The sequence below is a fragment of the Carassius auratus genome, chromosome 12 (genome assembly GCF_003368295.1).
Source record: "Carassius auratus strain Wakin chromosome 12, ASM336829v1, whole genome shotgun sequence".
NCBI lineage: Eukaryota > Metazoa > Chordata > Actinopteri > Cypriniformes > Cyprinidae > Carassius > Carassius auratus.
The window spans coordinates 2,165,846-2,174,999 of record NC_039254.1 but is presented as its reverse complement, the minus strand read 5'-3'; the positions used below and the strand labels follow the sequence as shown (position 1 = coordinate 2,174,999).

The 9,154-nt window shown below is 35.5% G+C and overlaps 1 long non-coding RNA gene across 1 annotated transcript; it reads right to left on the bottom strand.

The window, feature by feature from the left end:
- Positions 1 to 2,059: 2,059 nt before the first annotated feature.
- LOC113112199 (uncharacterized) lies at positions 2,060 to 2,927 on the bottom strand. Its single transcript, XR_003293395.1, has 3 exons — positions 2,881 to 2,927; positions 2,757 to 2,798; positions 2,060 to 2,455 (listed from the first exon to the last, which is right to left on the bottom strand). It is a non-coding gene; the product is annotated as an uncharacterized LOC113112199 (long non-coding RNA).
- Between the last annotated feature and the right edge of the window lie 6,227 nt (positions 2,928 to 9,154).

Here is a 9,154-nt window from a genome sequence, read left to right as displayed (position 1 = left end):
ATTCGTTGTATTGTTCTCACCAAATGAGTCTTTCACACCTCCGCCAGGTATGACACATTATCCGCATTATTCTTTTATCATTATTCTTTCGTTTTTAATTCCACCTTTAGTTAGCATTGATTGTGGTTTTTCAGGCTTTACAAAGACACAAAGCAGCGATCTCACTCCAGTCTCTCTTTGCATTTAGCGCCTTATTTATCAAAAGTCTTACTATAAAAATACAACAAAAAAATTTTCTTACGACCTTGACGTGAATTATTGAGACAAAAATGCATTATGAAGAAGAAAAGCACCTGCTATTAGCAGCATTAGAGCTACGTTAGCATCAAGCTCAATCAGACAATTTATGAAATTATTAGTACACTTTTATACAAAACTCAATTTAACCCCGATCGAGTGTTTATAATAACTTCCTTTAGCCGATCAGGGGTTGGAATTTGGTCGTTTACTATTGTAAAATATGCTATTTGTAGCCTTTTTCATAGCTGCACAAGTTAGCATTTCCGATGTACATTTTTTTTTATATTTTATAAAATGCCCCCAGATCTCAAGAAAATCTCATACCAAGCTTTTCTATCGTAATCGCTGGGTTTATTATTCGGATATTTTCGTGTATACAGAGGTGTTTCAGTGTTGTTGTGAGCATATATGAACCCAGGAAGTGTTCACGAACCATGTGACACGATCTGACGCTGTCTGGTTTTGGGACTGTTGTAGATTGACAACGCAAAGGTCCAATCAGAGTCGGTCTGGGTCACCACGCTCGAGGTACACGGAAGCACACACAGAGAACGGCTTCTGGGAGCAGGCTGTTTACATCAGATCGCCGTAAATCAGTGCGGAAAATGAATAGAAATGCGATTCTGTCTGAAGAAATAATGAAGTAAACATCAACGTAAAATATCCATATATCTCCGCAGCATATGTATCTTTGTCTTATAAATCCTTATTGACGCTGTTCAGTGAGTCTATGTGAAACAAATAAACGCTGCTGACGTGACTGAATATGAGTGAGTGGTGAATTTCTATTCAAAATGGGGCATAATACGGATTTATTAGTTTGACTCCTGACATAAATCACTACATATGCCTGTCACTGCAACAATGTTGTATCGAAATATTGGTCAAATATCGAGGCTAGAGTCTTTAAACTTTCAATTGATGCACAGTTTGTCCAGATGAAGTAAGACAGTGATGTTTAATGTGCTGTGAAAGTGAAACAATAATAAACTGGGGCTGTCGGCGGATGTTTGCACGTAAAGGGGTTTTAAGGTACTAATATGCAGCGCTTAGGGGTAAATAAAGGTGTACCTTTTGATAAGGTACTGCCCAGGGTTGGTGAGTCATAGTTACATTTAACAGAATTACGTAATTGAATAACAAAATAAATATAACTGTATTTTTTGCTGATTACAGTTACTTATGAAGATGTAAACAATTACAAAAGCAGTTTTTTACACACAATCACAATCACACACAGATTTGACAGATTTCTTTCCCAAATTGCAGCGACTTCTCTAAAATATGAGACACCAATGTTTCAGGCTTTTAGGACATGCTTATTTTATAACAGATTTTTTTTCCAAAGCACTGTTGGAAGCCAGTGTTTTATGTCATAGCTATGCAAATATTTTATTTCAAAATCAGTTTCAGCTATTAAACCATATCTTGTTATGATTTTAGATCTGCATTTAACCTCGGAACGATCTCAGAGTAAAAGATTGTGGCGGCTGTGCTTTAATATTAAATTATTATAATCTTAATTCAAGTGATGAGGGATTTCGTAATCAGTGTTGAGTTCTAGTGGGAGGTTAACCCTGCTTTATTTACATGTTTGAAAATGATTACCAGTCAAAAACATTCATTAGAAATTTAGAAAAGGTATTAAAAAGTATTCAAATGTAATCAGTTACTTGTTACTTACAATACTTGTTACATTTCAAATAGGGTTCTATTGTAATCTGTAACCTGTTACATTTCCAAAGTAACATTCCGGCCCAGTGACAGCTTTCTGAGAGTTTACAGACTTGTAACATAATTACTGTATACAGTAGTCTGATCAACAGATCAATAGTATTCCTGTTATTTCCCAGAAATCAATATAAAACAGAACGTACAGCTTACGATAAGAGTACACAGAGCTGGCCAAACACAGACAGGTATAATTCCTCTGTATACAGACCTTTAACAACACTGGTGCAACAATAAACATGTTTAAAGGTTCATGACCTGCACTGGATGTGAAACACATTTGCTACACAGTCCTGCTGTGCTTTTGAGATGCACATTCTGACTATTCACTGTTGTCATCATGTTTTTTGACTGTTTTATAGTCTCTGGTGTCCACATGGGATTGTGGGTTTGTACTTTCTATAAATTATAAACATTATGATGATGAATCCAATTATGGCACCAACAGTGACAGTGACCTCAGATGTAGTCAGCTTCGCTTCACCTTTGATGAGAAAATTAATAAAAAAACAATCAGTAATATCTCAAAGAGAATTCAGATTCTGTTATGACATGATTAAAACTATAAAATCAACACCAGATTCATTGAATTCTGTATATTTTTGCTAGAGATTGAATATATTTATTGATATCATGATCTATGTACTTTGACTCCTGAAATCACTTATGATTCATAATGTGGAGTTAAAAATGCGCTGACAAGAGGATGAAGAGGATGTTCCTGTAAGTAATCTGGACCAATAAACAACAGTAAAATGATAGAATGTGAATATGATAAGCAATACCTTTCTTAACATTATCTGTAATGATGGTTTTATCTCCAGACTCTGCAAACAGATTTTTAAGGATCATAAGTTAAAAAAAAAAAACAATTTGAAGTGTAATAAAAACCAGCACCATGTCGCCTACCTGTTACGTTAACAATGAATTCTGTTGACTTTGTTCCACAATTTGTTTGAATAAATAATATAAATTTTGCAGTCATGGTTGCATTTTGGCTTGTAACCACATGTGGGGAACGTCTCTTGTTCACAGGTCTTGTTAAGAAAATGTTTGTAGATTACTGTGCCATTTTCTCTGCCATCCTTAAACATGTACCATATAATGCAGCACTGATCAGCTCCTTTAGTGCAGTTCAGTGAGATGCTGCAAGTGAGCGTTAGTTCTTCACGCACAGTTCCACTCACATTAGCACAGCTTGAACTGAAGATACATGAATCTGAAAAATAAGCTTATCTATTTAATACATAAAGCAAAGGTCAGGGCAAAGGTAACTTATATCAATTAAGACTTTTTAAGCAAAATTGTAAATGCATCTTTTATGTTTTACTGAAAACAACAGTTTGTGTGGTAGTTCCGGCGAGTGGCACTAAAAGGTTAATGCTCCATTGCGCTTGAAAATAACAATTCTATACTGTGTTTCTGATGTTACTGTAAAATATGTTTTTGTTTATGTAGTTTTGGCACGTAGACCTGCAACCCTGCTGCAAGGGCTTTGTTATACCACATGAGCTAAAAAGCAAGTTTACTGCATTAGAAAAGCCATCGGTTTACATGGTAAATGTCAAAATGTATTGACTATGGTAAGCCTGAGTGTGTATCATAGCATAGTATTGTGCACGAAACTTGCTAATAATTGTTATCATATGCCACTGTAATCTTAATTTGCCTTAAAAGGAATTTCTAGTTGTTGGCATTTTACTGCTCTGAGTGTCTTCTAAAGTTTTTAAGTTTTAGGCTGGTTTCGTCTGGCCCCCCCCGACTGAGCCTGGTTTCTCACAAGGTTTTTTCTCCATTCTGTCACCGATGGAGTTTCGGTTCCTCGCCGCTGTCGCCTCTGGCTTGTTTAGTTGGGGTCACTTCATCTACAGCGATATCATTGACTTGATTGCAAATAAATGCACTATTTAACTGAACAGAGATGATGACATCACTGAATTCAATGATGAACTGCCTTTAACTGTCCTTTTGCATTATTGACACACTGTTTTCCTAATGAATGTTGTTCAGTTGCTTTGATGCAATGTATTTTGTTTGAAGCGTCATATAAATAAAAGTGACTTGACTTGACTATAAATGGGTTTTTAGTTTAGGAGGAAAATCTGAGCACAGTGAGTGCTATTGTTGTGGTCTATTCACAGCTTTAAAAAAAAGTGCTGCAAAAAAAAAAAAAAAAAAAGAAATACCTTGGAACCAGCTCTATCTGGGTCACTCTGAGAAAAGTGCTCCTAAAACATTTTCTTACCATCACTGCCCTCACAGTTTTTGCTTCTGAAATAAAAGAATGGCATTAAATCTTAAAAATCTTAATTAAATTTGAAATGCATGAAGACACTATGCACTGACCACAAGAATAGCAATGAATAGAACTGAACCTGTTCTGTCGAATGGATTAAAAAGCAAAATTAAGCTGTAAAATTTTGCTAACCTGCATTAAAATGTCATTTAATATTAAACATGGAATAAAGAGATTCAAACACCAGTTCAACAGAAAAAAAAATCATATTTTAAATGATAAATTCAATAATGAAAAAATTTACTGAATACTACATTTATATTTTTTAAACAATACTGAAAGTGGTTACGTTTATCTTAGTATCTCATTTGCACTAGGATTGCACTAGCAAGCTGATTCTCAGTCTCAGCTGACAGAAACTGATGAAAAGCATGATAATTGAGGTAAGCGAAAGTAGGCTACTATGCATATACAGAAAATGCAAACATTCAGTGTTTTTTTAAGATAATAATTAGATCTAATCATAACTATTCTATTGTACCCAAAATAACAATACAAAATTATGAATTGCTGGTTTTATATACAAGCTCAAATAATTGTTTTTATTTCATCCTCACATTGCAGACTATTGCAAATGATCAATACTACACAAGTCTTTTATATTATTTTTTTTGTTGTTGTTGATGTGAAAGCGAAACTACTTTGTTTGGCCTTCCAAAAGAGGACACGTCCAGAAACCAGTGGTTAAGTTGTATTTCAACATTGTTCCAGAACAGTCCAATGCAAATATTCAGATGTGTGCAATGCATTTTATGGAGGATGAGGACTGTCTCCTGAACCAGAAGCTTGCAATGCATCTGTGGCACAAAGGCTGTTCTATAAAAACTGGCAGTCCAAACTTTGCAAGAATTGGCACTTCTGACACGAGTTTTGAGCAGTGTAAAGTAACCTTGTGGTTTGTTGTTTCTCTGATCACAAATGCAGACATGGTTTCAGGACAGGACTGCAACAAAAAAAAAAATAATAATAATAATGGCCCTGGCATATTTTGGTCCAGACGGCCCACCACCACTTTGATATATATATATATAGAAAAATAGTCTGAAAGATAGTCTGTACCGATTTTTCCCGGAAAAACACGAGCGCCTAGAGGCGTGACGTGTGGGCGGAGCTAAAGAATCACGAGCGCCAATAGGCTTTTGCGTTGAGAGCGTTTGGAAGCTTGAGGACAAAACCAACCAAAACAAACCATGGCTAATAGTCAGATTCAGCGTATATTTATGATCCAGAATCAGATCCAGAGGCTGAAATGTAACAATTTAACAAGTTCCACTTTATGTCGTCTTTTTTTTTTTTTTTTTTAAGCTGTACATGTGGAAAGTGCAGTTTGATCACAACATCGCATGTTGTTGACTTGATGTGCTTACGCGCCGATAGCTAAGTTAATAACACAGAGATATTTGAAGCAGTTTTACTCACCGCCTGCGGTTCCAACACACGATCGTGACCCTTTTTCGTTGGGATTGCATTATCCTTAAGAAATAAACGATGTGCAAATCCGGCGTCAAACTGGGCCTTGTTTGTAAAACAAGGCATCTTCGAAATGCAGGGAACAAACACTTGCACAACTCCGTTGATGCTCTGCAAAAATAAACTGCATCCACTGGTTCCTTAATGCTGTTTTTTTTTTTTTGGTAATCTGTGCAGGGTTGTCCTGCCCTGGCAACCAAAAACACACTTCTTTTGTGACATTTCGCGACGCTCTGGCTCTGATCAGTGAAGTCTGTTGTGCTCTCAGTGCTCTGCTATACGGGAGCGCGCTCTTCCGGCAGAAGTGCCTCAGGACCCATATAAGGAAATTCCGCTCCATCTAACGTCACACAGACCCATACTCGAAAAAAAAACTTTCCGAAACTTGTGACAAACCGGAAGGAGTATTTTTGGAACAGAAATACTCCTTCAAATGTACAACTTAATTTTGAAACTTTGTCCATGTTTAGCATGGGAATCCAACTCTTTAACGGTGTAAAAAACTCAGTATGCATGAAATAGCATTTCACCCCCCCTTTAAGTGAGTGTGTATTTGTTCTCTTTTAATTAGGTTTAATTTATTCCTTCAACTTGCACCTCTACAGTTTGCGTTCGCTTTGGCTCACTTGCTCTGATTATGCAACATAACGTGGAAAGTTGCAACAGTTCAGAGAAATGAGACAAAATCATCATCATCATCATCAAAAAAACTGTTTTCGATAGTCATATGCATTTTAAAATATCTGCAAAATGTGTAATGAATGTATTTGAAGATTTTCCCGTGGTTGGTTAAGGATTAGTAAATATAAAGAAATTTATTGCTCACCCACGGTCTGTGTCTTCACCGTCTGAGTTCATTCCTCTCTGGCTATAATAATAGTTTCACTTTCAAGATTGCTCACAGCTGTTTATGTTGTTATAACATTTTTGACAAGCATTTAACTTTACCTTCTGTTTATGACAGCTACCATCAATAGACTACAACAAATACAGGTCTACTGAAGATACTGACAGGGCCACCATAGACATTGAGGTGGATGTAATTTGGGGCCAAATTTCTTCTTCTTCTGCTCTTGAGTCAATGGTAGCCCATGGAACCGCTTGTGGTAAAGTTATGAAATTTGGCACACAGATTCCTTTGATCCTTTGGCACATGCCGGATTAAAGTTTTTAATTATTTGAAAAATCTACTTTTTTACTGACCAAACCTAGTATGTGTTATGATGAGTTTATGTCATGGTTAAAAGGTAATTTTAAAAACAAATGTGATTTATATTTTAAAAGTGGTTAAAATAATTTAAAAATCTGTCAGCTCACGTATTTTGGGAAGAGTAAAAATCACTTTAGCTGGAAATGTAAGATGCATTTAGGAACCATATGTAAGTGAAAACATAAGCTATGTTTTATTTTGAGTTAAAAAGATACAACTTAAAGGGTAACAGTGGTTATTGTCATTTTGATTTATTTAATCACACAAAATTTATAACTCAGTATTTGCTGAAAGATGGAAAAAAATATTTTTTATTTTGAAATTGTTTATTTTATAGTGAATATTGAGTGTTTGTAACAGAGGAGGATAAGAAGTATTTTAGAAGAAAAGTAAAAATAAACATCAGAATTTCCCTTAATATTTCTCATACCTATGCAATGCATTTTTCAGTGGACCGAAAAAGGAGAAGTTCTGGAGAATTTTGCTATCCCTGTCCATCCTGAACGTGCATGGTGACCAGGGACTTTCAAGTTTCAATCATAGCATATCAGCATCAAAGTAAAGGCCATTCCAATCTTCTAAAGCCATATGAGGCTTATAGGGGAAAAATATATATTATTCACTTGCCTTTACAATGTAGCCTGGCGTCATGGTCTCCATCACTTTTGTTGTATACACAACAGCAGTTTTGTCAGAAAAATAAGAAATGTGATTTTCGAAATCAAAAATACTAAAATAAGAATCTCCACTATATCTTTTTTTCAAAAATATTAGAAATGTGTACTTTTTTTCTAAGGCTACATATACAATCAAATGTGGCAGGTTCAGTCTTTCACTTTTTTGGATTTTAATCGAGGAAACATTTGACATAATATCTGTACTTGAAAATGTTAAGTTCTCAGTACATAAAATACAAGCTCTTCTACTCCTCATGTGAGTTTGTTTATTGTTTACATTCCAGCGTAAGTCAACATACAGGAGGCACGAGGTACGCTTGCCGATCAGATACTGTATGTGAAGCGTATCTTCCAGAATTTTCATGCCATCCCTTGAGCTTCACAGAGTCACATGTTAAACTTATCTAATCAATTGGGTAACACATTTTCACTTTCATTTTGCAACTTATAAAGTGTTAAAAAAAAATGTATTTGTTTTTCATTTTTGCATTTAGCAGACGCTTTTATCCAAAGCGACTTACAGTGCATTCAGGCTAACATTTTTTACAAAACGTGTGTTCCCTGGGAATCAAACCCACAACCTTGCAACGCCAACACAATGCTCTACCACTTGAGCCACAGAAACAGAATGTGAGGTGGAAAAAACATGTATTTGACCCCTGAACCATCAGTAGAGGCTCCACCGAAGGCTGTTCTTTCACCCTTCTCTTCTCTCTATATATATATCTCTGGCCTTCCAAAAGAGGTCAAGAGAAAGGTACACTTCCTGGTCTGGAGTACTGACTGGTTAATATAAAGACTGATTAATTCACTGTATGCATGGAAAAAGACGGCTGTGGAACTATTTGGATGTTATTTCAAAGAGTATATTTGTTCAGCAGTTTATAATTAATTTTGGATCAAAACATTAGTAGTCTGTTCTTACTCAGGTTGATGTGTGTGCGTCACATGAATATAATTTTTAGTAACAACGTTAATGGATTGGTCCACTGCCACGTCTCAAAATCTGAATCACTGCTGTTACTGTAGTGAGAAAACGACAGGAAAAAATCTAGCTGACTCTTCAGTGTTCACTTTGCCATATTCACTACATCAATGGCCTCTTGTGCTCTATTGCTATAATGGACAATTTTAGCCTAGAAAAAGACATTTAACCCTGAATGGTTCAGCGAGTTACCTTGAATATTTTGTCAAGATTAACTTGTAGAGAAATGTTTAAGAGAAAACAAGGTCACAATAGATAGCAATCTTTACAGGAGGCTTTTAATGTTTCAGCAACAAGATTTAACTGTTAGATTTGTTATCCAGAAACAATGAGGGTTTGTGTTTTCAGAATGTGTGTGGTTTGTACAATGTTATACAGCACTTTAGAAGTGAACAAACACAAACAATAAATAAAAAAAATCAACTTTGCTGCCAAAAAATGGTTTTGGATTTAGCCTTGAAAGTATTTTCACTCAGGAATCGCTAGTAAATAATTATCAAACTGCAAGTTACTATAAACTAAGTTTGACAGTTGTGCTACATTCA